Consider the following 24,182-nt stretch of genomic DNA (forward strand, 5'->3'; position numbering starts at 1 on the left):
TTATACCCCACATACACGTCACCCTCCCAGCACGTCGTCACTATACCCCACATACACGTCACCCTCCCAGCACAGCACTATTATACCCCACATACATGTCACCCTCCCAGCACGGTACTATTATACCCCACATACACGTCACCCTCCCAGCACGGTACTATTATACCCCACATACACGTCACTATTATACCCCACATACACGTCACCCTCCCAGCACGGTACTATTATACCCCACATACACGTCACCCTCCCAGCACGGTACTATTATACCCCACATACACGTCACCCTCCCAGCACGGCGTCCTTATACCCCACATACACGTCACCCTCCCAGCACGGTACTATTATACCCCACATACACATCACCCTCCCAGCACGGCACTATTATACCCCACATGCGCGTCACCCTCCCAGCACGGCGTCACTATACCCCACATACACGTCACCCTCCCAGCACGGCACTATTATACCCCACATACACGTCACCCTCCCAGCACGGCGTCACTATACCCCACATACACGTCACCCTCCCAGCACGGCACTATTATACCCCGCATACACGTCACCCTCCCAGCACGGCACTATTATACCCCACATACACGTCACCCTCCCAGCACGGCACTATTATACCCCACATACACGTCACCCTCCCAGCACGGCACTATTATACCCCACATACACGTCACCCTCCCAGCACGGCACTATTATACCCCACATACACGTCACCCTCCCAGCACAGCACTATTATACCCCACATACACGTCACCCTCCCAGCACGGCACTATTATACCCCACATACACGTCACCCTCCCAGCACGGCACTATTATACCCCACATACACGTCACCCTCCCAGCACGGCACTATTATACCCCACATACACGTCACCCTCCCAGCACGGTACTATTATACCCCACATACACGTCACCCTCCCAGCACGGCGTCACTATACCCCACATACACGTCACCCTCCCAGCACGGCACTATTATACCCCACATACACATCACCCTCCCAGCACGGTACTATTATATCCCACATACACGTCACCCTCCCAGCACGGCACTATTATATCCCACATACACGTCACCCACCCAGCACGGTGTCATTATACCCCACATACACGTCACCCTCCCAGCACGGTACTATTTTACCCCACATACACGTCACCCTCCCAGCACGGTACTATTATACCCCACATACACGTCACCCTCCCAGCACGGTACTATTATACCCCACATACACGTCACCCTCCCAGCACGGCACTATTATACCCCACATACACGTCACCCTCCCAGCACGGCACTATTATACCCCACATACACGTCACCCTCCCAGCACGGTACTATTATACCCCACATACACGTCACCCTCCCAGCACGGCACTATTATACCCCACATACACGTCACCCTCCCAGCACGGCACTATTATACCCCACATACACGTCACCCTCCCAGCACGGCACTATTATACCCCACATACACGTCACCCTCCCAGCACGGCACTATTATACCCCACATACACGTCACCCTCCCAGCACGGCACTATTATACCCCACATACACGTCACCCTCCCAGCACGGCACTATTATACCCCACATACACGTCACCCTCCCAGCACGGCACTATTATACCCCACATACACGTCACCCTCCCAGCACGGCACTATTATACCCCACATACACGTCACCCTCCCAGCACGGCGTCACTATACCCCACATACACGTCACCCTCCCAGCACGGTACTATTATACCCCACATACACGTCACCCTCCCAGCACGGCACTATTATACCCCACATACACGTCACCCTCCCAGCACGGCGTCATTATACCCCACATACACGTCACCCTCCCAGCACGGCACTATTATACCCCACATACACATCACCCTCCCAGCACGGCACTATTATACCCCACATACACATCACCCTCCCAGCACGGCACTATTATACCCCACATACACGTCACCCTCCCAGCACGGCACTATTATACCCCACATACACGTCACCCTCCCAGCACGGCACTATTATACCCCACATACACATCACCCTCCCAGCACGGCACTATTATACCCCACATACACGTCACCCTCCCAGCACGGCACTATTATACCCCACATACACGTCACCCTCCCAGCACGGCACTATTATACCCCATATACACGTCACCCTCCCAGCACGGCACTATTATACCCCACATACACGTCACCCTCCCAGCACGGCACTATTATACCCCACATACACGTCACCCTCCCAGCACGGCACTATTATACCCCACATACACGTCACCCTCCCAGCACGGCGTCCCTATACCCCACATACACGTCACCCTCCCAGCACGGCGTCACTATACCCCACATACACGTCACCCTCCCAGCACGGTACTATTATACCCCACATACACGTCACCCTCCCAGCACGGCACTATTATACCCCACATACACGTCACCCTCCCAGCACGGCACTATTATACCCCACATACACGTCACCCTCCCAGCACGGCACTATTATACCCCACATACACGTCACCCTCCCAGCACGGCACTATTATACCCCACATACACGTCACCCTCCCAGCACGGCACTATTATACCCCACATACACGTCACCCTCCCAGCACGGCGTCACTATACCCCACATACACATCACCCTCCCAGCACGGTACTATTATACCCCACATACACGTCACCCTCCCAGCACGGTACTATTATACCCCACATACACGTCACCCTCCCAGCACGGCGTCACTATACCCCACATACACATCACCCTCCCAGCACGGCACTATTATACCCCACATACACGTCACCCTCCCAGCACGGCACTATTATACCCCACATACACGTCACCCTCCCAGCACGGCACTATTATACCCCACATACACGTCACCCTCCCAGCACGGCGTCCCTATACCCCACATACACGTCACCCTCCCAGCACGGCGTCACTATACCCCACATACACGTCACCCTCCCAGCACGGTACTATTATACCCCACATACACGTCACCCTCCCAGCACGGCACTATTATACCCCACATACACGTCACCCTCCCAGCACGGCACTATTATACCCCACATACACGTCACCCTCCCAGCACGGCACTATTATACCCCACATACACGTCACCCTCCCAGCACGGCACTATTATACCCCACATACACGTCACCCTCCCAGCACGGCACTATTATACCCCACATACACGTCACCCTCCCAGCACGGCGTCACTATACCCCACATACACATCACCCTCCCAGCACGGTACTATTATACCCCACATACACGTCACCCTCCCAGCACGGTACTATTATACCCCACATACACGTCACCCTCCCAGCACGGCGTCACTATACCCCACATACACATCACCCTCCCAGCACGGCACTATTATACCCCACATACACGTCACCCTCCCAGCACGGCACTATTATACCCCACATACACGTCACCCTCCCAGCACGGCACTATTATACCCCACATACACGTCACCCTCCCAGCACGTCACTATTATACCCCACATACACGTCACCCTCCCAGCACGGCGTCACTATTATACCCCACATACACGTCACCCTCCCAGCACGGCGTCACTATTATACCCCACATACACGTCACCCTCCCAGCACGGCGTCACTATTATACCCCACATACACGTCACCCTCCCAGCACGGCGTCACTATTATACCCCACATACACGTCACCCTCCCAGCACGGCGTCACTATTATACCCCACATACACGTCACCCTCCCAGCACGGCGTCACTATACCCCACATACACGTCACCCTCCCAGCACGGCGTCACTATACCCCACATACACGTCACCCTCCCAGCACGGTACTATTATACCCCACATACACGTCACCCTCCCAGCACGGCACTATTATACCCCACATACACGTCACCCTCCCAGCACGGCGTCACTATACCCCACATACACGTCACCCTCCCAGCACGGTACTATTATACCCCACATACACGTCACCCTCCCAGCACGGCACTATTATACCCCACATACACGTCACCCTCCCAGCACGGTACTATTATACCCCACATACACGTCACCCTCCCAGCACGGCACTATTATACCCCACATACACGTCACCCTCCCAGCACGGCACTATTATACCCCACATACACGTCACCCTCCCAGCACGGCACTATTATACCCCACATACACGTCACCCTCCCAGCACGGCACTATTATACCCCACATACACGTCACCCTCCCAGCACGGCACTATTATACCCCACATACACGTCACCCTCCCAGCACGGCACTATTATACCCCACATACACGTCACCCTCCCAGCACGGCACTATTATACCCCACATACACGTCACCCTCCCAGCACGGCACTATTATACCCCACATACACGTCACCCTCCCAGCACGGCACTATTATACCCCACATACACGTCACGCTCCCAGCACGGCACTATTATACCCCACATACACGTCACCCTCCCAGCACGGCACTATTATACCCCACATACGCGTCACCCTCCCAGCACGGCACTATTATACCCCACATACACGTCACCCTCCCAGCACGGCACTATTATACCCCACATACACGTCACCCTCCCAGCACGGCGTCACTATACCCCACATACACGTCACCCTCCCAGCACGGCGTCACTATACCCCACATACACGTCACCCTCCCAGCACGGTACTATTATACCCCACATACACGTCACCCTCCCAGCACGGCACTATTATACCCCACATACACGTCACCCTCCCAGCACGGCACTATTATACCCCACATACACGTCACCCTCCCAGCACGGCACTATTATACCCCACATACACGTCACCCTCCCAGCACGGCACTATTATACCCCACATACACGTCACCCTCCCAGCACGGCACTATTATACCCCACATACACGTCACCCTCCCAGCACGGCACTATTATACCCCACATACACGTCACCCTCCCAGCACGGCACTATTATACCCCACATACACATCACCCTCCCAGCACGGCACTATTATACCCCACATACACGTCACCCTCCCAGCACGGCACTATTATACCCCACATACACGTCACCCTCCCAGCACGGCACTATTATACCCCACATACACGTCACCCTCCCAGCACGGTACTATTATACCCCACATACACGTCACCCTCCCAGCACGGCACTATTATACCCCACATACACGTCACCCTCCCAGCAGGTGTTATAGGAGCCAGCAGCAGCTCCAGCCCTGAGCTCTGACAGGAGGATGACGCCTATTCCTCCCATAGCATCATACACTGATACAAACCACTCACCCAACACAGAGCAGACCGGTCACTGAAAGTATCGCGATAGCTGCTCCATCGCGGCTGCCAATGAGACACATTAGAGATCACATACCTGCTCGTCGCTCTGTTAATGACAAGACAAGGACACCCGGAAGTCAGCACGTGGGTCCCACTTCCGCCGGCTTCCGCTTTTGTCGCATAGTTATGACTCAAAGGTGCGATCACGTGGTTTGTCACAGTAAGTTGACTTTTAGTGCCCTCTTGTGGTCGAGAGTAGTGATGGTCGCCTCCATTTCGGATCCCCGTGTTTTTCTATGACGGCTCATTGAGAGGGAAAAGGTTAATTGCCACAAACGAAACGTGCAGTGTGCTTAGTAACAATTACACAGGTTAGCAGGACGCCTCTGTCATACTGTAATCTCTGGGCCTGATGCCTACATTGCCACATGGCTGAGTGGTAATGGCTCCACGTGAGAGTATTGGGCTTAGAATAGCAGGCAGACGCCATTTATAAATGTTTCTTGTTTGTCTGGTAAGAAAAGTGTATTGGAGCCTCAGTCTGAGCACTCTGCACCTTCTTCTAGTAAGTGACCATGACAGAAACCTGACAATGTCACCGCTGACCCTCACGTGCCAGGTCCAGAGCCTATAATGTGAGAGGTCATAGGGTGAATTAGAGGACATAGATGTGAGCGATGGCCTAAAGGGGTATTCTGACATAGTATAGGGGGTAAGGTCCTGATCGCCAGGGGTCCGACCACTGAGCCCCCACAAATCCCAACAATTGGGGTTAAGTTCCCCATGTGATTGGTGCGGTGGTCTGTCAGTCACTCTTATAGGAGATCTGCTGAGCGCAGCACGCGGCTGTGTCCAGGGTCCTCACAGCCCCCCTGTTCATGATTGGACAGTTATCTCCCATCCATTTGACACGGTGTAACTTCCACGCTTGTTTAGAACATTGTTAGGCCACGTTCACACGTTCAGTATTTGGTCAGTATTTTACCTCAGTATTTGTAAGCCAAAGCCAGGAGTGGAACAGTAAGGCCACGGCCCCACTATCAGTATTTGGTCAGTATTCGGTCAGTATTTTTTCTCAGGAGTGGGAGACAAAACCAGGTGAGGAACAATCAGAGAAAAGGTATAATAGAAACAAGTCACCAATTCTGCATTTATCACCCACTCCTGGTTTTGGCTCCCACTCCTGAGAAAAAATACTGACCAAATACTGACCAAATACTGATAGTGGGGCTGTGGCCTCAAAGGTAAAGTATAATAGAAACACGTCACCACTTCTGTATTTATCACCCACTCCTGGTTTTAGCTTACAAATACTGAGGTAAAAAACCTCGCCAAATACTGAATGTGTGAATGTGGTCTTGCGGTTCAAAAGCACAGCAGTTTGTGGCAAAGATCTCAATAGGTCCACATTCACACGTTCAGTATTTGGTGAGTTTTTTTACCTCAGTATTTTTAACCACAACCAGGAGTGGAATCAGTGAGCGAGGCATTTTGCCTACACTGGCAGAGCGGCTGAGCTCACTGATTGGCTGCTGCGCTCTCATGATGTCAGCACCGCAGCCAAAGCCAGACACCGGAAGCAGCAGCGGAGGCTGACCAGTGGAGGCTGGCAAGGCGACTACAGCATGCGCTGTTATTTTAGTGACCAGAAAGATGCCCACAGGAGAGTTGCCCACATGGATAAAATAATAACATCTATCACCTCACCCTTCCCCTTCCCCCGAGCTGTAATATATTATATTGCGCCGGAGTCTGTGTACAGTGTGACCACGGCTGTACCGGCATGTGCCCATTTTTCCGTGTGTGAATACAGCCGTAACCCTCTTTAACCCCTTCACGCTGTGGCCTATTTCCATTTTTGCATTTCTGTTTTTTTCTCCCCTTCTTCCCAGAGCCATAACGTTTATATTTCTGTCCACATAGACATATCAGGGCTTGTTTTTTTGCGGGACAAGTTGTACTTTTGAATGACACCATTTATTTTACCGCATAGTGTACTGGAAAATGGGGAAAAAAATTCCAAGTGCAGTGAAATTGTGAAAAAACATTGGTTTTTGGGAATTGTTTTTACGGTGTACATTGTGTGGTAAAAATGACATCGCAATATTATTCTCATCATCAAGGTGATTACGGCAATACCCAACATATCCAGTTTTTGTATTATTTAGTGGTAAAAAAAAAATCTGAAGTTTGCAAATAAACATTTTTTGGTTGTGTCACCATATCCCGAGACCCATAACATTTTTATTTTTCGGCGGATGGAGCAGTTTGAGGGATTATTTTTTGAGGAGGTGAGACGATGTTATTATTAGTGCCATTTTGGGATAGATGTGACTTTTTGATCGCTTATTACATCCTTTTTTGTGGAATTGTGGCGACCAAAATAAACTTAACTCTGACGTTCTTGAATTTTTTCTATTTACAGTGTTTTCTGATCAGGTTAATTGTTTTTGTATTTTGATAGATTGGATGTTTCTGAAAGTGGCGATACCACATACTGTATTTTTCGGATTATAAGACAAACTTTTTCCCCCCAAATTTGGGGGAAAATTGGGGTGCATATTATAATCCAAATGTAGTGTAGCCGGGAAGGTGGATGCAGTGGAGTGGGGTCGCTGCTGCAGGAAACTGGCGGCGGTGTCAGGAGTGGGGCGATGCTGCGGGCCCCTGGCTGGGAGTAGGGGATGTTCAGCAGTGCGAGGCTGCGGCAGACTCTGGGCTTTCAGAAAATGTCAGGAATCCCTGCTCTTCCCGTCATTTACACTGCGGTGGACTTAAAAAAAATAAAATAAAATGTCCGCTGGAGGCGGAGCATGCTCTGATTGAGATCTCAGTTCCTGAGATCTCAATCTACACATGTGCCAGTTCCAGCGGCCATTTTGCCGAAGTCCACCACAGTGAAAAGGACGGGAAGAGCAGGGACTCCTGACATTTTCTGAAAGCCCAGAGCCCGCTGCAGCTTCGCACTGCCGAACATGCCCTACTCCCGGCCAGGGGCCCGCAGCATGGCCCCACTCCTGCCGCCGCCAGCTTCTTGCAGCAGTGACCCTACCTCCTGGGACCCTGCTCCACCGCAGCCACCCCCAGGTAAGCTGCCCTAAAAGCGTTTTATTAAAAAAAGTTTTTGTTATTTTCCTCCCCAAAATTTGGGGTGCGTCTTATGGTCCCCAAAATACGGTATGTGTATTTCTTTTATTTATTTTTTTAATAACAAAAGGAGGTGATTTGAACTTTTGGTTTTTGATTTTTTTTCATCGTTTTTAAATGTTTTTTTCACTTTTTCTGTTATTGTTAACCTCTTAGGGAACTTGAAGGTCGTCCCCTAACAGTCGTTCAATTGCTTGTGCAATATACAGCGATGCGCTGTATGTAGCAGAAATCATGGTCTCCTTTGAAGCCCGGCCACAGGCATAGTTTCAGAAAAGCTCCGTAATGATGTAAAAGAGGAGGGGCCTGGACCTAGTGCGGGCCCCCCCTCTTGTGCTACTGCTTACTGAGCCCTGGGGTATCTTGTGCCAGAGCGCCGCCGCCGGCGGTGTACATCTCCTTCGCACAGGGAGCCTTGGAGCTCTCACGGCCGTCAAGAACTGAACGGCCGTGCAGCTACAATCCTCCTCCTCTTCTGTGACTCGCTAGAAAAGGTGCGTACGCGATGATGTACGCGCCGGTATTGAGCACCAGGATCCCAGCCCAGAAGTGGAGCTGCAGGGGATTGTATGAGAGGTAAGTATATAAAACTTTTTTTTTCAATAGAATTAATTAAATGGTCTTGGGGAACAGCAAATGATGAATTGCAAGTGGGGGGTGTCACAAATGATGAATTAGGAGTGGGGGGGGAGCAAATGACGAATTGGGGGGGGGGAGGCGGGAGAGACCAAATGATGAATTGGGAGTGGGGGGAGCAAATAAATTGTAAGTTGGGGGGGACAACAAGTGATGAAGTGGGGGTGGGAGAGAGAGAGGACGAGACAATGTATTGTGGTGGAGGCGGGTATGTAAATATAATGAATCGGGGGAGGGAGAGTACAGAATGGGGGGGTATTGAGGCTGCAGAAATGTGACTGAATGAATTGGGGGAAAAAGTACAGGTGCTCATTAATTTATATATTTATTGGGTGGGGAGAGTGGCTATTTATGCTTAGTGGGGACGCAGTGGTGGGCTGCATAATAACTAATAATATATATTGGGTGCACATCTGTATTCATCTGCGTAGTGTAGAAGTTGGGGTATGTGCTCTAGATAACTGTGTGTTATTTTATGCAGAGAAGAGTTCTGGCTGGAAGAAGTGATGGTGGTCTGTGCCAGATTAAGAAGAAAAGCGAAGATGAAGGACTTCACCTAGAGACCTCACCTGTGAGTCAGTGTGTTACCTGTACATTGACACTATACACTGTATACTTTTTTTTTAAATGTTATGTGTCTTTTAAAAATGTTTGTTAATAAAGATTGGTTACTGATATTCACCCTCTCTGGATATTTTGTGATTTATCTTAAAGTATGGTCGGTTCTGATGTACACTACTTCTCTATATGATGTCCTTATTCTTTGTGTATTTAACCATAGTACCTATCTATGTAGCATTCTAGTCATACTGGGAGATTCTCTGTGTTATAATGCTGTGTGAGTGGACAATCTTAATCACACTGTATACTATGTACAGAGCTCCTATGTATAATGTCACTGGTGATCACTGTATTACCTGTACACTGACACTATATACAGAGCTCCTGTGTATAATGTCACTGGTGATCACTGTATTACCTCTACACTGACACTATATACAGAGCTCCTGTGTATTATATCACTGGTGATCACTGTATTATTACCTGTACACTGACACTATACTATATACAGAACTGCTGTGTATAATGTCAGTGGTCATCTCTGTATTACCTGTACACTGACAATATATACAGAACTCCTGTGTATAATGTCACTGGTGATCACTGTATTACCTGTACACTGACACTATATACAGAGCTCCTGTGTATAATGTCAGTGGTGATCCTTGTATTACCTGTACACTGACACTATATACAGAACTCCTGTGTATAATGTCACTGATGATCACTGTATTACCTGTACACTTACACTATACACTGTATATTATGTACAGAGATCCTGTGTATAATGGCACTTATGGTAATATTAGTATTGTTTTTTTTATTAATGATCAGTATTGTATTATTCAGTTACTACACAGTGTGCAGAATTATTAGGCAAATGAGTATTTTGATCACATGATACTTTTTATACATGTTGTCCTACTGCAAGCTGCATAGGCTTGAGAGCCAACTACCAATTAAGTAAATCTGGTGATGTGCTTCTCTGTAATGAGGAGGGGTGTTGACTAATGACATTAACACCCTATATAAGGTGTGTTTAATTATTAGGCAACTTCCTTTCCTTTGGCAAAATGGGTCAGAAGAGAGATTTGACGGGCTCTGAAAAGTCCAAAATTGTGAGATGTCTTGCAGGGGGATGCAGCAGTCTTGAAATTTCCAAACTTTTGAAGCGTGATCACCGAACAATCAAGCGTTTCATGGCAAATAGCCCACAGGGTCGCAAGAAACGTGTTGGCCAAAAAAGGCGCAAAATAACTGTCCATGAATTGAGGAAAATCAAGCGTGAAGCTGCCAAGATGCCATTCGCCACCAGTTTTGCCATATTTCAGAGCTGCAACGTTACTGGAGTATCAAAAAGCACAAGGTGTGCAATACTCAGGGACATGGCCAAGGTAAGGAAGGCTGAAAAACGACCACCTTTGAACAAGAAACATAAGATAAAACTTCAAGAATGGGTCAAGAAATATCTTAAGACTGATTTTTTAAAGGTTTTATGGACTGATGAAACGAGCGTGACTCTTGATGGGCCAGATGGATGGGCCAGAGGCTGGATCAATAAAGGGCAGAGAGCTCCACTCTGACTCAGACGCCAGCAAGGTGGAGGTGGGGTACTGGTATGGGCTGGTATCATCAAAGATGAACTTGTGGGACCTTTTCGGGTTGAGGATGGAGTGAAGCTCAACTCCCAGACCTACTGCCAGTTTCTGGAAGACAACTTCTTCAAGCAGTGGTACAGGAAGAAGTCGGTATCATTCAAGAAAAACATGATTTTCATGCAGGACAATGCTCCATCACATGCATCCAACTACTCCACAGCGTGGCTGGCCAGTAAAGGTCTAAAAGAAGAAAAAATAATGACATGGCCCCCTTGTTCACCTGATCTGAACCCCATAGAGAACCTGTGGTCCATCATAAAATGTGAGATCTACAGGGAGGGAAAACAGTACACCAGTGTCTGGGAGGCTGTGGTGGCTGCTGCACGCGATGTTGCATGTCAGAAATGTTTATTTCTAAATTTTGTGCACTGATATTGGTTTACCTGATGAAAATAAACAAGTGAGATGGGATTATATTTGGTTTTTATTAAGTTGCCTAATAATTCTGCACAGTAATAGTTACCTGCACAAACAGATATCCTAAGAGTCTTTTGGGTTGATTGAGAACATAGTTGTTGATCAATAATAAAAATAATCCTCTAAAATACAACTTGCCTAATAATTCTGCACACAGTGTATGTGGTCGTAATATGTGGTGCGGCCATGGTGTGGCGGTATTTGTTCCTTGCATGTGGTATTAATGGTCATTTTAAAAAAGGAATGTAACACATTCCTTAAAGAAAAATAAACCTAGAAAGAATATTGGATATTTTAAGAAATGTTTAATAGGTTAGAGTAGACTAGTGCCCTGCCAGAAGAGGCTAACTTGTGGTGGTGGCGGCTTAAAAAATCTTTTGGAAAAAAAAAAAATCTGATGGCTGGGTGTGATACGGTGTTTAATGTGAACTATTAATGTATGATTGGTGGGGAAGTGGTGCAGAAGTGGAGTTTTTCTAAAATTGGGCGGTGGTACTGTGGAAGGTTTGAGGCATGGAGGTGGAGCCTGGACGAAGTCTCATGGCGGCCCAAAAACTTTGCCAGTATGGGGCCCTAAAATTCCTGCTGGCAGCCCTGGCCCATCAGCTGACCCCTGGCTGTCATGAAAACCCATCAGCGACCCACGATCACGTCACAGGCATGCTGATGGGCGGAGAAAATGACGCACGGATGCACGTCGGCGCATGTTAAATGCAAACATTTTAGGCTACTTAAATTGTATAAATGGTCTAAAAACTTTGTTTTTTTTTTGAGGGGGAGGTGGAATGCATGCATTGCTGTTGTATATCCACAGGCGAAGCTAAGGGAAGAAACCAAAGCATTTTCTCATGGCTGAGTTTGAAAAGCATCCCTTTTTGAGGAGTATAAAGAGCTCTATACTTTGCTAAATAAAGAAGTGATTGTTTTTTCTTAAGCTGTCCAAAAATATCCCTTTAATTAGGAAGATAAAACTGGTGTATTGTTTTGGCTGTGAAGAAGTAATGGCCTCTCAACTAGAAGTGAAAAACTGTGGGGTAGTGTTGACTCTGCAGGGAGTGGATACTGGTCAACCCAGTCATAAATATGGCCGACAACTGTCCACTTTGCAAACGCTTTAACGATTAGGGAACACAGATTCTGTTAATATGCCAATCTCCACACCCAAAAAGTGAAAAAAATAATAATTTTGGTACAGAAGATTGCAGTCATGGAAGTCAAAGAATTTTGGCTTCAAAATTTTCAACAACTTTGCGCATTTAGACAATTCTGCTCCTTCGGACCTGCCCTGCGCAGGGGCCGCACACACAAGAAAGTGGTGACTTTACAAGGAGTGGAAAGTTCTCCTGGTAGTGTACAGGTAATAATACAGTGATCACCAGTGACATTACACAGGAGCTCTGTATATAGTGTCAGTGTAAAGGTAATACAGTGATCACCAATAACATTATACACAGGAACTCTGTATATAGTACTGTCGGACAACCGTTCGCTGTGAAAAAGCTTTGCCAATTAGGGAACACAGATTTTCCTGCTAATATGCCAATTCCACCTCGCCCAAAAAAATTCTTAATAATTTTGGGAGAAAAACAGTAATTTCTTTTAAAAAAACTTCACTTATGAACTTCAAAGAAGTTTGATTTGATAATTTTAAACAATGTTTCCCTTTCTCACAATTCTGATTTGGAATCTGCCAGGAAAACTTAATCCAGTCACTAGAATACTTAATTTCACTCAAAATTTGAAAGAAGGCGAGTTTGTTGTATCGAAATATTGATGAACGAAATACGACATTGTTGAAAAAGTGTTGCATTTTGTGCCCACACCTTGCAGGACTGGCTTTTTGTTACAGTAAATAATGGTGGCTAGGTACAAGTGCTTCTCACTAAATTAACTTTTTAATGATATTCTAATTTATTTCAGTTCTTCAATACAAAAAGTGAAACTCATATATTATGTAAAGTTATTACAAACAGAGTGATCTATTTCAAGTGTTTATTTCTGTTAATGTTGGCCTACTGAAATGTTTGCTCAGTAAATGCACTCAATACTTGGTCGGGGCTCGTTTGGCATCAATACGGCGTGGCATGGAGGCGATCAGCCTGTGTCACTGCTGAGGTGTTATGGAAGCCCAGGTTGCTTTGATAGCAGCCTTCAGCTCGTCTGCATTGTTGAGTCTGGTGTCTCTCATCTTCTTCTTGACAATACCCCATAGATTCTCTATGGGGTTAAGGTCAAGCGAGTTTGCTGGCCAATCAAGCACAGTGATACTGTTGTTTTTAAACCAGGTATTGGTACTTTTGGCAGTGTAGACAGGTGCCAAGTCCTGCTGGAGAATGACATTTCCATCTCCAGAAAGAGGGAAGCATGAAGTGCTCTAAAATTTCCTGGTAGACGGCTGCGCTGACTTTGGTCTTGATAAAACACAGTGGACCTACACCAGCAGATGACATGACTCCCCAAACCATCACTGATTGTGGAAACTTCACACTAGACCTCAAGCAGCTTGGATTGTGTGTCTCCCCACTCTTCCTCCAGACTCTGGGAACTTGATTTCCAAATTAAATGCAAAATTTACTTTCATCTGAAAACAACACCTTGGACCACTGAGCAACAGTCCAGGTCTTTTTCTCCTTGGCCCAGGTAAGACGCTTCAGGCGTTGTCTATTGGTCATGAGTGGCTTGACACAAGGAATGCGACACTTGTAGCTCATGTTCTGGATACGTCTGTGTGTGGTGGCTTTTGAAGCAATGACTCCAGCAGCAGTCCACTCCTTGTGAATCTCCCCCAAATTTTTGAATGGCCTTTTCTTAATCCTTTCAAGGCTGCGGTTATCCCGGTTGCCAACTTTCCATTGATATGCTTGGATACAGCACTCTGTGAACAGCTAGCTTCTTTAGCCATGATCTTTTGTGGCTTAACCTCCCTTGTGGAGTGTGTCAATGACTGCGTTCTGGACACCTGTCAAGTCATCAGTCTTCCCCATGATTGTTGAGCCTACTGAAACAGACTAAGGGACCTTTTTTAAACACGTAGGAAACTTTTGCAGATGTTTTTTGTTATTTTAATTTACTGAGATAATGACTTTTGTGTTTTCATTGGCTGTAAGCCATAATCATCAACATTAACAGAAATAAACACTTGAAATAGATCACTCTGTTTGTAATGACTCTATATAATATATGAGTTTCACTTTTTGTATTGAAGAACTGAAATAAATTAACTTTTTGATATTCTAATTTAGGGAAAAGCACTTGTATCTCCAATTGAACGCACGGTATTTCGCAAAAGGCAATAAAATTCAGGTGCTCTGGCACTAATTGTGGTAAACTTGGACACATGGGAGTACAATTTCCGTATATTTTTATGATTGAACACGTTTCTTGGACACACAAAAGGTGAATTGGTGATGCGATGGAGGTTGAAGAGGAAGTGTATGGAAAGCTGTAGGTGAGGAGGATGGGGCTGATGACAATGATAATGCACTACTTGCAGGTGCAGACTGGTTGCCACTAAGATGATCACGAGGAAAGGAAGTAGGATAGCTTGCTGGTCAGTTTGCTTTTTCCACAAGAACAGGTGATGTCATGTTATGTGCAGACTGAGTGATGTAGTTCCTATTTGATGTGTGCCAGGATGTACCCAACTTATTTTCCAACAGCACAGCCTGCAGAATGGCATAGATTGGTCCTCTGAGAACTTTGAAAAGAATTCCCACATACGAGAAGCCCAAACATACAGTAGTGTTCAAAATAATAGCAGTCCAATATGAATAACCAGATTAATCACTGTTTTTGGTATAAATTATATTTACCACATGACAAACAATTTACCAGTTGCTGCAGTATATTCTAAGAAAACCAACAGACTCAGCATTTATGATCTGGATGTTTTTGAGTCTTTGTATTTGAATAATTAATTGAAAGGGTGTGTTAAAAATAATAGCAGTGTGGAGTTCAATTAGTGAGGTCAATCATTCTGTGAAGAAACAGGTGTGAATCAGGTGGCCCTTATTTAAGGGTGAAGTCAGCACATGTTGTACATGCATTTCTCCTTGAAAGCCTGAGAAATATGGGTCGTTCCAGACAATGTTCAGAAGAACAGCATACTTTTGATTAAAAAGTTGATTGGAGTGGGTAAAACTTATAAAGAAGTGCAGACAATGATAGGCTGTTTAGCGAAAATGATCTCCAACGCTTTAAAATGAAAAGCAAAACCAGAGACGTAGAAGAAAGCAGAAGACTACCATTCTAATAGATCGAAGAATAGCCAGAATGGCAAAGGCTCAGCCAATGATCAGCTCCAGGATAATCAAAGACAGTGTCAATTTACCAGAGAGTACTGTGACAGAAGACGCCTGTGTGAAGCTGATCTCTTAGGAAGAAGTCCCAGGAAAAGTCCCACTGTTTAAAAAAAAAAAAGAGACATGTACTGAAGCGGATACAATTTGCCAAAGAACACATCAACTGGCCTAAGGAGAAATGGAGAAACATTTTGTGGACTGATGAAAGTAAAATTGTTCTTTTTGGGTCCAAGGGCCGTAGGCAGTTCGTCAGACGACCGCCAAACTCTGCATTCAAGCCACAGTAGACTCTGAAGACAGTGAAGCATGGTGGTGCAAGCATCATGATATGGGCATGTTTCTCTTAATATGGTGCCAGAACTATTTACTGCATACCAGGGATCATGGACCAGTTTGTATATATTAAATACTTGAAGAGGTCAGGTTGCCTTACGCTGAAGAGGATATGCCCTTGAAATGGGTGTTTCAACAAGACAACGACCCTAAACACACCAGTAATCTTGGTCCCAATCCAACAAAATTGAGGTTATGGTGGCCAGCCCAATCCCTGGACCTTAATCTGAAAGAACTCTTGTTGGATGACATCAGAAATGCAGTTTCTGAGGCAAAGCCAACAAATGCCAAAAAGATGTGGGATGTAGTCAAAGGATCCTGGACTAGAATTAGAGTTGACAGGTGCCAGAAGTTGGTTGACTCTATGCAACATTGATGTGAAGCAGTTCTAAAAAATTGTGGGTATACAACTAAATATTAGGTTAGTGATTCACAGGAATGCTAAATGCTGAAAAAAGAGTAGATATTGTGAGTTTGTAAAGACAAATGCAGACCCTGCTATTTTTTAGAACAGCCCAATGTTTATTTTTTGTAAAGTAGTTAAAAATTATATTCATTTCTCTTCATGTTTTGAATTAGAAAACCGTGTGCAATGTTCCCAATGCATGGAAATAAAAACATGTTTTTGAACCCACTGCTATTATTTTGAACACTACTGTACAACTTGCCACCACCCTGACCAGATCTTTCAGGCACTGTAGAGCCTCCTCCACCAACAGCAAGTGCGGCATTACCTGCTCCAGAGCTGACTGCAGGAAAAGCTGTTTGGCCCTTGAGGATGTGTTTTTGCACATGTCTTTTGCACTGTGTATCACTGATGCCAGCAACCTCCTACTCTGAGGACCTCACCTTCTCGTCACCACTGTCTGGTTCAAGGTTTTGGCCAACACAGAATCATCTTCTTTGTCATCCATGATTCTGCTGATAGGTGCCTCTGGGTGTATGAAATGGCCAGCGCTCATTGCCTTCCATCTGAATCTCGCCCCGAGGTTTTCCATTGCTCAGAATGCTGCTACCACATACAGTGTCCCTAACACCTTGGCTTGAAGAGCATGAATCACAGATTGGCATTAGAATCATGTTGTCCATCTCTTCCAGCACCATGTATTCTGAGAACAAAGGCTGACTGCTTACGTCTTACACCATATCAACTGGAAGACATTTTTCAGGTGTAGTATTTTCCTTAGCCCCCAAGGTATTGTGGGTTAGGGAACTTTGGGGCAAAACAGAAATAGGTATCACTGACTGCTTGGAAATGTCAATATGTACATCACTACCTTATAGCAGCGTAGGACGTGTAATGAGCAGAACACCGACTCCAGCTGATGGTGTCGCTGTCAGAAGCTACATCATCATGCTGTAATTGAGAGCAGTTATGTGACATACACTCCATTAAGCCCTCTCCTTCCTCCCAGCTAGTATATTTGGGGGGACAGTGACGGATAATATATTCAGGTGACACAGAGGTGATTATACTATTCTGGTGGCTCAGTAGAGGTCAATATAATATTTGGGGGCAGTGGTGATCAATATAATAGGGAGCACTGTGATGGTTAATATAATAATCATGAGGCACATTGGAAGCTAATTGTTCAGAGGCATAGTGGTAGCTAATATAGTATGCAGGGGACTGATGCCTTCATATAGAACAGATTATTTTCAGGGTGCACAGAGGTGGGTTTCTATTATATTCAAGGGTATAGTGGTGACTAATATATTCAGGAGGCATGGTAGTGTCTTGATATATTATTCATGGGCACAGTGGTGGCTTCATTCATAATCAGTGCAGGAATGTACAATTTATAAGATCAAAAGTTGTGAAAGGCTCTTTTATAGTAGTAGAGAATCTAGAGAACATATACTGCTCAGAAAAATAAAGGGAACACTCAAATATCACATCCTAGATCTGAACGAATGAAATATTCTCATTGAATACTTTGTTCTGTACAAAGTTGAATGTGCTGACAACAAAATCACACAAAAATCATCAAGAGAAATCAAATTTATTAACCAATGGAGGCCTGGATTTGAAGTCACCCCCAAAATTAAAGTGGAAAAACACACTACAGGCTGATCCAACTTTGATGTAATGTCCTTAAAACAAGTCAAAATGAGGTTCAGTATTGTGTGTGGCCTCCACGTGCCTGTATGACATCCCTACAATGCCTGGGCATGCTCCTGATGAGGTTGCGGATGGTTTCCTGTGGGATCTCCTTGCAAACCTGGACTAAAGCATCCACCAACTCCTGAACAGTCTGTGGTGCAACGTGACGTTGGTGGATGGAGCGAGACATGATGTCCCAGATGTGCTCAATCGGATTCAGGTCTGGGGAACGGGCGGGCCAGTCCATAACTTCAATGCTTTCATCTTGCAGGAACTGCTGACACACTCCAGACACATGAGGTCTGGCATTGTCCTGCATTAGATGGAACCCAGGGCCAACTGCACCAGCATATGGTCTCACAAGGGGTCTGAGGATCTCATCTCGGTACCTAATGGCAGTCAGGCTACCTCTGGCGAGCACATGGAGGGCTGTGCGGCCCTCCAAAGAAATTCCACCCCACACCATTACTGAACCACTGCCAAACCAATCATGCCGAAGGATGTTGCAGGCAGCAGATCGCTCTCCACCGCATCTCCAGACTCTGTCACGTCTGCCACATGTGCTCAGTGTGAACCTGCTTTCATCTGTGAAGAGCACAGGGCTCCAGTGGCAACTTTGCCAGTCCTGGTGTTCTGTGGCAAATGCTAAGCGTCCTGCGCGGTGTTGGGCTGTGAGCACAACCCCCATCTGTGGACGTCGGGCCCTCATACCACCCTCATGGAGTCAGTTTCTAATCGTTTGTGCAGACACATGCACATTTGTAGCCTTCTGGAGGTCATTTTGCAGGGCTCTGGCAGTGCATCTTCTGTTCCTCTTTGCACAAAGGAGGAGGTAGCGGTCCTGCTGCTGTGTTGTCGCCCTCCTACGGCCCCCTCCACATCTCCTGTTGTACTGGCCTGCCTCCTGGTAGCGCCTCCAGTCTCTGGACATTACGCTGACAGACACCGCAAACCTTCTTGCCACAGCTCGCATTGATGTGCCTTCCTTGATGAGCTGCACTACCTGAGCAACTTCTGTGGGTTGTAGAGTCTGTCTCATGCTACCACGAGTGTGAAAGCACAACCAACATTCAAAAGTGACCAAAACATCAGCCAGAAAGCATTGGTACTGAGATGTGGTCTGTGGTCCCCACCTGCAGAACCACTCCTTTGAGGGTGTCTTGATAATTGCCAATAATTTCCATCTATTGTCTATTCCATTTGCACAACAGCATGTGAAATTGATTGTCACAGTGTTGCTTCCTAAGTGGACAGTTTGATTTCACAGAAGTTTGATTTACTTGGAGTTATAGCCTGTTGTTTAAGTGTTCCCTTTATTTTTTTGAGCAGTGTATATGAAATATATATGTAATGATATTTCTAGGGGTAACAGCATGTGGATCATCTGCAAAACTGAGGGACAGAAGTCACTAGGGAAGCAAACTCTGCAGAGACAAACTTGGCTGGGAGTATTTGTCATGAATGTTTGGGGTAGATGGGGAAGAAAAAGAAAGGGGAATGACTAAAAAGATTACATTGCCTCCAAGTCACTAAATGTAATTTTCTATTCTGCCTGTGACTGTCTGATTTCTTCAAAGTAATAGCAGGTTAAAAAACAAGAACTACCATTATACCTTTACGTTTGTTATGCTGAGAGGTGTAGTTGCAGACGGTTCAAACTTTTATGGCAGGTATATGTATAGGTCTGTGCAAAACCTGGTGTTGGGTCCACTCTGTTTTGTTTCACACCCTCCCAATTTGTTGAACCATAAGGTACATGTTTGCATATAGTGTGCTCCATTATTATGTATTGTATTGTCCTTTATTACATAATGTCCTACCTTATTTTGTATAGCATTATTCTTTATTACATAGTGACCTCCCTTATTATGTTTAGTGTCATCCCTTATTTTCTATAGTTTCGTAGCTTATTACATATAGTGACCTTCTTTATGTATAGTGTAGTTTTTTATAATATAGCGTCCCCTCTTTTGTACTGCACCTCCCTCATATATGGCATTGTCCTATATTACATGGTAATACATGCAGGATGAGTCAGAACACTGCAAATAATGAATACATGAACTCCAATATTGCTGTAAACGTTAAAAACGTAAAGTTTTCAGCAGTTTTTGATCAAAGAGCACAAATGTCAGCCAACTACATCAAGGTATACCTGTACCTAAATATGGATGGTCCCTAAACATTACTGCCCTACCTCAATGTGCCAAACCAGGTCTCATCTGAATGGAAAGTGAAAGAAAACCAGGCGTAGCGCACAATTAAAACCTTGTTTGGGAAGAATATGTAGATATTGGTGCCGAGCCCTGGAGGGGGCCGCACCCCTCAATATATACAAAAAAAAAACTACACACCTTTAATATTAAATTAATGTACAGGTGCATAAATGTTCGATGTGGCCAGTGTACAAAAATATACATACACGATGCATCAGCACACTGCGAATAATGAATACATGGACTTCAATATTACAGTAAACATTTAAAACATTAGGTACTTAGTATTTTTTGATCAAATAGCGCAAAAGCCATTCAACCATGTCAAGAGGTACCTAAATATGGATGGTCCCTATCACTAATGTCCTACCTTTCCTTGTGCCAAACCAGGCCTCATCTGAAGAAGGAAAGTAAAAACAAGGCTCTTTGATCAAAAAACACTAAGTACCTTTTTAACATTTACAGCAATAGTGGAGTTCATGTATTCATTAATAGCAGTGTGCTGACGCATCGTATATTATATATATATATATATATATATATATATATATATATATATATACAGTACAGACCAAAAGTTTGGACACACCTTCTTATTTAAAGATTTTTCTGTATTTTCATGACTTTGAAAATTGTACATTCACACTGAAGGCATCAAAACTATGAATTAACACATGTGGAATTATATACTTAACAAAAAAGTGTGAAACAACTGAAAATATGTCTTATATTCTAGGTTCTTCAAAGTAGCCACCTTTTGCTTTGATGACTGCTTTGCACACTCTTGGCATTCTCTTGATGAGCTTCAAGAGGTAGTCACCGGAAATGGTTTTCACTTCACAGTTGTGCCCTGTCAGGTTTAATAAGTGGGATTTCTTGCCTTATAAATGGGGTTGGGACCATCAGTTGTGTTGTGCAGAAGTCAGGTGGATACACAGCTGATAGTCCTACTGAATAGACTGTTAGCTGCTTTTTTCTTGCCATAATACAAATTCTAAGTAAAGAAAAACGAGTGGCCATCATTACTTTAAGAAATGAAGGTCAGTCAGTCCAAAAAATTGGGAAAACTTTGAAAGTGTCCCTAAGTGCAGTTGCAAAAACCATCTAGCACTACAAAGAAAGTGGCTCAACATGAGGACCGCCCCAGGAAAGGAAGACCAAGAGTCACCTCTGCTTCTGAGGATAAGTTTATCAGAGTCACCAGCCTCAAAAATCGCAGGTTAACAGCAGCTCAGATTAGAGACCAGGTCAATGTCACACAGAGTTCTAGCAGCAGACACATCTCTACAACAACTGTTAAGAGGAGACTTTGTGCAGCAGGCCTTCATGGTAAAATAGCTGCTGGGAAACCACTGCTAAGGACAGGCAACAAACAGAAGAGACTTATTGGGCTAAAGAACACAAGGAATGGACATTAGACCAGTGGAAATCTGTGCTTTGGTCTGATGAGTCCACATTTGAGATCTTTGGTTCCAACCACCGTGTCTTTGTGCGACGCAGAAAAGGTGAACGGATGGACTCTACATGCCTGGTTCCCACCGTGAAGCATGGAGGAGGAGGTGTGATGGTGTGGGGGTGCTTTGTTGGTGACACTGTTGGGATTTATTCAAAATTGAAGGCATACTGAACCAGCATGGCTACCACAGCATCTTGCAGAGACATGCTATTCCATCCGGTTTGCGTTTAGTTGGACCATCATTTATTTTTCAACAGGACAATGACCCCAAACACACCTCCACCCTGTGTAAGGGCTATTTGACCAAGAGGGAGAGTGATGGGGTGCTACGCCAGATGACCTGGCCTCCACAGTCACCAGACCTGAACCCAATCGAGATGGTTTGGGGTGAGCTGGACCGCAGAGTCAAGGCAAAAGGGCCAACAAGTGCTAAGCATCTCTGGGAACTCCTTCAAGATTGTTGGAAGACCATTTACGGTGACTACCTCTTGAAGCTCATCAAGAGAATGCCAAGAGTGTGCAAAGCAGTCATCAACGCAAAAGGTGGCTACTTTGGAGAACCTAGAATATAAGACATATTTTCAGTTGTCTCACACTTTTTTTGTTAAGTATATAATTCTACATGTGTTAATTCATAGTTTTGATGCCTTCAGTGTGAATGTACAATTTTCATAGTCATGAAAATACAGAAAAATCTTTAAATGAGGTGTGTCCAAACTTTTGGTCTGTACTGTAGATATATATATATATTTTGTATATTGGCCAGTTTATTTGTGTTCCTGTAGATTAGTTTAATACTAAAGGTGTGCAGGCCCTATTTTTTTTCTTTATTACATAGTGTCTAATGTATATAGTTTTTCCTTTATTATGTATAGCATCTTTTATTACATACACCATCATCCCTTATTATGTGTAACATTGTCCTTTATTACATAATATCCACCCTTATGTATAGTGTCATCCTACATTACATAGATCATCTTCCCTTATTATGTATAGCATTATACTTTGTTATATATAGCATCCCCCTTTATTATGTATGGCGTCATCCTTTGTTATATACAGCATCCTCCTTTATTATGTATGGCATCATCCTTTGTTATATACAGCATCCTCCTTTATTATGTATGGCGTCATCCTTTGTTATATACAGCATCCTACCTTATAATAATATATAATGACTGAGTGTATATACTACCTGTGAATGTTTGTTTTGGGTGTCAGGAGAATTCGTTTTGGGGCATTATCTACAGGGAGGCTATTGGTGAGGTAAATGTCTTATGAAGGGCAGTGCATAGATGGGAAATGCATAATGTAAAATCTTAGTCTTTGAAGGGCTTTTCCACTTTCAAGAAAGTGTTCCCTAAATGATTAAATACTTGTAAAAAAAAAAAAAACAAAGACCAACAGAACTCACCCTCCCCCCAGGTTCAGCGCCGGCTCTCCACCACTACTTTGGTCTCTGTGTTTTAGTTGCAGTGATGACTTCACAGCTGCAACTAATCACAGCTACAACCAATCACTCAGCTCAGCAGCTTTGCTGATATAGACAGCACAAGCCACCAAGCTCAGTGATTGATTGCAGGGGAAATATTTGCTATAGTGCCAGCGCCCAAATGTCAGTTAGCAGACCTGTGTTCCTGAATGATAAAATTGGGTGCCATAAAGCACTACATTATGTAGAACAGCTGAAAAAGAGACTGGACGGCACCTCCATAAACATACGTTGATCTAATGCCTCTCCGCAAAAATATATAAAACTGAACAGGAGGTTCTTAGTTTAACATTCTGATCAGACTGTATGAAGCCCACTGCCATGTCACAGCAAACCTCTTAGTGGGTCCTAACATTTCCTGCCTGAACAGGAGCAGAGTCATGCGCCAACCACCACCGCAGCGACAATGCACCAGCAGGCAGGAAATGTTAGGACCCACTAAGACGTTTTCCGTGAAGTGGCAGTGGGCTTCATACAGTCTGATCAGAATGTTAAACTAAGAACCTCATGTTCAGTTTTATATATTTTTGCCTTGAGTCATTAGATCAACGTATGTTTTTGGAGGTGCTGTCTATTCT

General features: G+C 44.9%; 1 protein-coding gene across 2 annotated transcripts in view; it reads right to left on the reverse strand.

Annotated features, from left to right (window-relative positions):
- Positions 1-5,508, reverse strand: part of MRPL28 (mitochondrial ribosomal protein L28) — a 33,121-nt gene extending 27,613 nt beyond the window's left edge. Inside the window, exon 1 of one of the 2 annotated variants that reach the window (XM_073645756.1) lies at positions 5,375-5,508. The gene's annotated coding sequence lies outside the window, so the exon portion shown is untranslated. Of the gene's footprint in view, positions 1-5,289 lie in introns of both variants that reach the window. The other variant, XM_073645757.1, reaches the window with a different exon arrangement.
- Positions 5,509-24,182: the final 18,674 nt, after the last annotated feature.

The sequence above is a fragment of the Phyllobates terribilis genome, unplaced genomic scaffold (genome assembly GCF_046119375.1).
Source record: "Phyllobates terribilis strain yellow unplaced genomic scaffold, ASM4611937v1 Scaffold_9__5_contigs__length_417890890, whole genome shotgun sequence".
NCBI classification, from domain to species: Eukaryota; Metazoa; Chordata; class Amphibia; order Anura; family Dendrobatidae; genus Phyllobates; species Phyllobates terribilis.